An 8,095-nucleotide genomic window follows, 5' to 3' on the forward strand; every position below is an offset into this window, starting at 1 on the left:
CAGCTGGTGTTGTAAGCCACCACCTCTGTTCAATGATGGTCCTTTACTGCTCTCTCGGACAATCTGTTTTCTTAGTCCAAAATATGAACATCTCAGAGGGATAAGAGGTTTCAAACCTTGGCAGTGATGCGTCAAGAGATGTTTCAAGACAAGAGAGGTTTTCTTGGCTTTTCAAAATATACAAACAGGTTTCCAATTTAACAATAAGTAAAAAATTAGGCCATGTCTAATCCATATGCCTACAGGCCATGTCTGCGGCTGTATGTTCTGGACACTCAGGTGGAGAGAGAGAGAGAGAGTTGGATCAGGTGGCGGGGGAAGATGTTGGACAGATTTGGACCTTGGAGAGCAGTCTGGGGACAAGAGGGATGATTCGCCCATCACTGGGTGTGAGGTCACTAAGGTGGTTAAACAACTCCCCAGAGTAGAAGCGCCACTACTCTTCCACATCAAAAGGAGCCAGTTGAGGTGGTTCGGGCATTTGACTAGGATGCCTCCTGGGCATGTCTTGGGTGAGGTGTTCCAGACATATCCTACCAGGAGGAGGCCTCCGGGGCAGACCCAGGACACACTGGAGAGATTATACAGTGGCTTGCAAAAGTATTAATACCCCTTGAACTTTTTCATATTTTGTCACATTACAACCACAAACATAAATATATTTCACTGGAGTTTAATGTGTAAGACCAACACAAAGTGGTATACAATTGTGAAGTGGAAAGAAAATTATACATGGTCCAAAACATTTTTTACAAATAAAAAACTGAAAAGTGTGGTGTGCAAATGTATTCAGCCCCCTTTTCTCTGAGTGCAACCAATTTCATTCAGAAGTTGCCTGATGAGTACTAATTACTAAAAAGAGTCCACCTGTGTATAATCTAATCTCAGTACAAATACAGCTGCTCTGTGATGGCCTCAGAGGTTGGTTAAGAGAATATTAGGGAGTAAACAGCATCATGAAGTCCAAAGAACACAGCAGACAGGTCAGGAATAAGGTTGTGGAGAAGTTTAAAGCAGGCTTAGGCTATAAAAAGATTTCCCAAGCTCTGAACATCTCACGGAGCACTGTTCAATCCATTATCCAGAAATGGAAAGAGTATGGCACAAGTGTAAACCTACCAAGACAAGGCCGCCCACCTAAACTTACAGGACGAACAAGGAGAGCACTGATCAGTAGTGATGGGCAAAGTGAGGCTTTCTGAAACACTGAACCGTTTGAAGCGATTGTGCCGGAATTGTGTCGAGGCTTCGAAACAATCTGAAACACATCTCTATAGTGACACCCAGTGGCTACTTTAGCTCATTCCACATCTGTATGATGACGTTCTCTGAAACAATGAAACACACAAGTGCTGAACAATTGTAAGCGAGGGTACTTAATACACCACACTATCAATAATTATGATCCGCACATGTTTTGGGAGAAACCGGCATCCAACAAAGCAAGAAAAACCGCAAGCTGTGACTGTAAAGAACTGTGTTTTAATATGTGTTTCAGTTGCTTATTGATTCAGTGTAATGCACAACAAATAAATGCATGAAATAAAATATTTTGTAACAAGGCTGCCTTCACTTTCTCCTTGGTGATCTTGTACTTCTCCTCCACCATTTCTTTGAGTGCTTTTCTTGATGGGAGGTTGTAGCTGGGGTCAAGTTTTGGACAAAGGCCCTAAAACCTTCATCCTCCACAACAGTGAAGGGCTGCAAATCCTTCACCACCAAGTTCACCAGAGCCTCATCCAACTCTTTCTGCCTGCCTTTTAAAAGAGAACATAAAATCAATCCCAAAAGAGTAAATGTAGAGTAAAAGTAAATGTATCTTCAAAAACCGCTTTGGGTATGAGGCTGTTACTTGGCCATACAACAGCATTGCCAAAATACGCTAAACAACCAAGCTGTGTTATAGGGAGTTTCTGTTCAGTGTGCTGTCACATTTCCATCTGAAAATAATATAGTCTTTGGGAATTACAGTTAATATTATGTCAAATACACACAGACACAAATATATTGTGCCTTTGGTGGTTTTTGCATAAATACAGACAGGCAGGAAACATATTGATTCAATACAATTCTCATTTTTCAGCATTTGTTTGCTATTTCAGTGTTGACAATGTAATGTGGCTGAGATTTATCATTGTTTGGGCATTACTGAGTCCCATTTCACTCACTTGGTGTTGGCTCTCACTGCGGTATTGTATCACTTCCTGTTCCTGTTTCGGAGCACAGTGTTTTGCTGTCTGTTAGCTGTTATATCTGTATAACTCGATTTATCTGGATAATAACATATTTTAGTGTAATCTTCACCTACTTTAAATAGCATACTCTTTGCTGAATCACCTGTATTCACATTACTCACTTTATTTGTTTTTAGAAATTCGCTAGCTTAGCTCAGCTAGTAGCTTATCCCTTAGCCGACTCACTACCAGCATGGCTTCTTCTCCTGTCTCTCCTGCACTTTCCTGCTCTGGGTGTCACATGTTTAGTTACTCCTCGGCCTCCTTTAGCAGTAACGGTACTTGTAATAAATGTAGTCTGTTTGTAACTCTGGAGGCCAGGCTTTCTAATTTGGAGACTCGGCTCCGCACCCTGGAAAATCCTACATCCAGCCAGGCCCCTGTAGGGTGTGGACCATGGTAGCTTAGCCGCCGTTAGCTCCCCCCCAGCAGATCCCGAGCAGCAGGGAAAACAGGCCAGCTGGGTGACGGTGAGGAGGAAGCGTAGTCCTAAGCAGAAGCCCCGGGTACACCACCAACCTGTTCACGTCTCTAACCGTTTTTCTCCACTCGGCGACACACCCGCCGAGGAACAAACTCTGGTTATTGGCGACTCTGTTTTGAGAAACGTGAAGCTAGAGACACTGGCGACCATAGTCAAATGTCTTCCAGGGGCCAGAGCAGGCGACATTCACGGAAATTTGAAACTGCTGGCTAAGGCTAATCGTAGATTTGGTAAGATCGTTATTCACGTCGGCAGTAATGACACCCGGTTACGCCAATCAGAGGTCACTAAAATTAATATTGACTCGGTGTGTAACTTTGCAAAAACAATGTCGGACTCTGTAGTTTTCTCTGGGCCCCTCCCCAGTCAGACCAGGAGCGACATGTTTAGCCGCATGTTCTCCTTGAATCGCTGGCTGTCTGAGTGGTGTCCAAAAAATGATGTGGGCTTCATAGATAATTGGCAAAGTTTCTGGGGAAAACCTGGTCTTGTTAGGAGAGACGGCATCCATCCCACTTTGGATGGAGCAGCTCTCATTTCTAGAAATCTGGCCAAATTTATTAACCCTCCTAAAAACTGACTACCCAGGGTTGAGACCAGGAAGCAGAGTTGCAGTCTTACATGCCTCTCTGCAGCTTCTCTCCTCCTGCCATCCCCCCAAAACCCCATCCCCATAGAGTTGGTGCCTGCTCCCAGACCACCAAAAAACAAAGCTAAAATCAGCAAAAAGCTATTTAAGCATAAAATTCAAAAACAATAAATAATACAGCTTCATCAACTGCACCAAAAAATAAAACAATTAAATGTGGATTGTTAAACATTAGGTCTCTCTCTTCCAAGTCCCTATTAGTAAATGATTTAATAATTGATCAACGTATTGATTTATTCTGCCTTACAGAAACCTGGTTACAGCAGGATGAATATGTTAGTTTAAATGAATCAACACCCCCGAGTCACAGTAACTGTCAGAATGCTCGAAGCACAGGTCGAGGAGGAGGATTAGCTGCAATCTTCAATTCCAGCTTATTAATTAATCAAAGACCCAGATAAAGTTTTCATTCTTTTGAAAGCCTGACTCTTAGTCTTAGTCTTGTCCATCCTAATTGGGAAAATCAAAAACCTGTTTTATTTGTTATTATCTATCGTCCACCTGGTCCCTACTCAGAGTTTCTGTCTGATTTCTCAGACTTTTTATCTGATTTAGTGCTCAGTTCAGATAAAATTATTATAGTGGGTGATTTTAACATCCATGTAGATGCTGAGAATGACAGCCTCAACACTTCATTTAATCTATTGTTAGATTCAATTGGCTTCTCTCAAAATGTAAAGGACAGCATGGTGGCGCAGTGGTTAGCCCTGCTGCCTCACAGTTAGAATAACATCTGGAAGGCCTGGGTTCGATTCCACCTTGGCCCAGGCCTCTCCCTCTCTCTGTGTGGAGTTTGCATGTACTCCCCATGCTTGCGTGGGATTCCTCCGCGTACTCCGGTTTCCTCCCACATTCCAAAGACATGCACTTACTGGGGTTAGGTTAATTGGCTAATCTAAATTGCCCATAGGTGTGACTGAGCGCGTGAATGTGAGTGTGAAAGGTTGTCTGTAACTCTGTGTTGGACCTGCAACAGGCTGGCGACCCTGTACCCTGCCTCTCGCCCTATGACAGCTGGGATAGGCTCCAGCCCCCCCGCGTCCCTGAACAGGATGTGCGGAAGCGAGTGGATGGATGGATGGATGGAAAATGTAAAGAAGCTCACCCACCACTTTAATCATACTCTGGATCTTGTCCTAACATATGGCATAGAAACTGAAGACTTAACAGTATTCCCTGAAAGCCCCCTCCTGTCTGATCATTTCTTAGTAACATTTACATTTACTTTAATGGATTACACAGCAGTGGGGAATAAGTTTTATTACAGTAGAAGTCTTTCTGAAAGTGCTGTAACTAAGTTTAAGGATCTAATTCCTTCATTGTTATGCTCTTCAGTGCCATGTGCCAACACAGTGCAGAGCAGCTACCTAAACTCTGCTCCCAGTGAGGTCGATTATCTCGTCAATAGTTTTACATCCTCACTGCGTATAACTTTGGATACTGTGGCTCCTCTGAAAAGGAAAGCTTCAAATCAGAAGTGCCTGACTCCGTGGTATAATTCACAAACGCACAGCTTAAAGCAGATAACCCGAAAGCTGGAGAGGGAATAGCGTCTCACTAAATTAGAAGATGCTCATTTAGTCTGGAAAAAGAGTTTGTTGCTCTATAAAAAAGCCCTCCGTAAAGCTAGGACATCTTACTACTCATCATTAATTGAAAAAATAAGAACAACGCCATCTCTGATCCAAGATGGCGCCGCGAATGGATGCCCTGGTACTTCGGTGCGCTCTGTTTTGTTTGTTTTTGTGCGTTATTTCTGTGTCTGGACACTCTTCTGGGTATTCTTACACCAGAGAAGAGCTTTTCAACATTAGGTCTGAGACAGGAACTTCCCAAATATAAACAATATATCACATGTCCGACCAGAGAGGAGAAGACACTAGACCACTGCTACAGCACGATAAGCGGGGCTTATCACGCAGTGCCCCGCGCTGCACTCGGCCTCTCTGACCACGACATGATCCACCTGATCCCCGCGTACAGACAGAGGCTGAAGCTCTCAAAACCTGTGGTGAGGACAGCAAAGCAGTGGACCCGTGAGGCTGTGGAGGAGCTCCGCACATGCTTCGAAACTACAGACTGGGACTCAATGAGGGCTGCCTGTGACAGTCTGGATGACTACACGGACACTGTAACCTCGTATATCCACTTCTGCGAGGACAGCATTGTGCCATCACGCACCAGGGTGAGTTATAACAGTGACAAACCCTGGTTTACTCCCAAACTGAAGCAGCTGTGGATAGAGAAGAGGGAGGCTTTTAAAAGTGGGGACAAAGACTGCTACAAAGAGGCCAAGTACAGGTTTAGCAAGGAAGTGGCCACTGCTAGATCACATCACTCTGAGAATATACAGCAGCAGATCTCAGAGAACGACGCGGCCTCTGTATGGAAAAGCTTTAGGCAGATTACCAACTACAAGCCTAAAACCCCCCACTCCACAGACGACCTACAAACTGCAAATAGACTGAACGAGTTCTATTGTCGTTTTGATGGTCAGTTCAGCAGCCTTCACACCTCCACCAGTCCCAACTACAATACAGCCAACACAAATATTCACCCCCCAACCTCCCCCACTCCCCACACCTCAGAGAAGCCCACATCATCAAGGACTCCCACCCCAGAGTCCCCCTCATCCCCCACCCCCACAGTCTTTTGTATTCAAGAGGACCAGGTGCTAAAGCAGTTCAGGAGTGTCAAAGCTCGCAAAGCTCCAGGTCCAGATGGTGTCTCACCTGCCACACTGAGACACTGTGCTAACGAGCTTGCCCCATTGTTCACGAACATCTTCAACTCCTCACTGGAGGCTTGCCACATGCCTGTCTGCTTTAAAACCGCTACCATTGTTCCTGTCCCCAAGAAGCCAAGGATCACTGGACTAAATGACTACAGACCTGTGGCACTGACTTCTGTGGTCATGAAGTCATTTGAGCGTCTGGTGCTGTCCCACCTCAAGTCCCTCACAGCCCCCCTTCTGGACCCCCTGCAGTTTGCCTACAGAGCCAACAGGTCTGTGGACGACGCCATCAACCTGACTCTGCACTTCATCCTACAGCATCTGGACTCCCAGGGAACCTACGCCAGGATCCTGTTTGTGGACTTCAGCTCTGCCTTCAACACCATCATCCCTGATCTCCTCCAAGACAAGCTGTCCCAGATGAACGTGCCAGATCCCATCTGCAGGTGGATCATTGACTTCCTGATGAACAGGAAGCAGCACGTGAGGCTGGGGAAGAATGTCTCGGACTCCCGGACCATCAGCACTGGCACTCCTCAGGGCTGTGTCCTCTCTCCTCTGCTCTTCTCCCTGTATACCAACTGCTGCACCTCTGACCACCAGTCTGTCAAGCTTATTAAGTTTGCAGACGACATGACTCTCATCGGACTCATCTCAGACGGGGACGAGTCGGCCTACAGGATGGAGGTCAAACGTCTGGTGTCCTGGTGCAGCCACAATAACCTGGTACTGAACGCCCAGAAGACAGTGGAGATTATAGTGGACTTTAGGAAGCACACAGCCCCTCTACCCTCCATCATCCTGACTGACACCCCCATCACCACAGTGGACTCTTTTCGCTTCCTGGGAACTACCATCACCCAGGACCTCAAGTGGGAGCCCACCATCACCTCTGTCGTCAAAAAGGCCCAGCAGAGGATGTACTTCCTGCGGCAGTTGAAGAAATTCAACTTGCCAGCAAGGACCATGGTGCAGTTCTATACTGCCATCATTGAGTCCATCCTTACCTCCTCCATCACTGTGTGGTACGCTGGAGCCACCACTAGGGACAAACAGAGACTACCGCGCGCTGTGCACTCTGCTGAGAAGGTGATTGGCTGTAACCTCCCATCTCTCCAGGACCTGTACACCTCCAGGACACTGGGGCGTGCAGGTCGGATCACAGCCGACCACTCTCACCCTGGGCACAGACTTTTTGACCCTCTCCCCTCAGGCAGGAGGCTACGGTCCATACGGACCAGAACCTCCCGCCATAAGAACAGTTTCTTCCCCTCTGCTGTTGGACTCATGAACAATTACCCTAAGACTGTTACCACCACCCTCCACAAACGCTGATGACCCTATGTCTATGCACCTGTCTGATTGTCTGATGTACATATTAGTGGAATATAGTTTACATTCTTTTATCTTTTAATTAGTCTCTGCACTGTATATTTTGTAAGCTCTAATATCTCTGTATATTTGCAATTTGTATACTTGTATATTGTCTTATAGTTTTTATACTTATTTGCTTTTTTTTCTGTAAGCACGAAGTACCGCAGCAATTTCCTAATGCTGTGAACCTGTTCACCCATATGGCAATAAAAACCTTCTGATTCTGAACCCCAGGTTTCTTTTCAGCACTGTAGCCAGGCTGACAAAGAGTCAGAGCTCTGTAGAGCCGAGTATTCCTTTCACTTTAACTAGTAGTGACTTCATGGATTTCTTTACAAATAAAATTTTAGACATTAGAGAAAAAATTATTCATAACCATCTCAAAGATTATTCTTCATGTTCGGCTGCTTTCAGCACTGCTGGTATTTGTTTAGACTCTTTTGCTCCAGTTGATCTTTCTGAGTTAACTTCAATAGTTACTTCCTCCAAACCAGCAACATGTTTATTAGATCCCATTCCTACTAGACTGTTCAAAGAAGTCTTTCCAATTATTGATGCTTCAATCTTAAAAATGATCAATCAGTCTTTATTAGTTGGCTATGTACCACAGACCTTCAAGG

The sequence above is a fragment of the Archocentrus centrarchus genome, chromosome 21 (assembly GCF_007364275.1).
Source record: "Archocentrus centrarchus isolate MPI-CPG fArcCen1 chromosome 21, fArcCen1, whole genome shotgun sequence".
Lineage (NCBI taxonomy): Eukaryota > Metazoa > Chordata > Actinopteri > Cichliformes > Cichlidae > Archocentrus > Archocentrus centrarchus.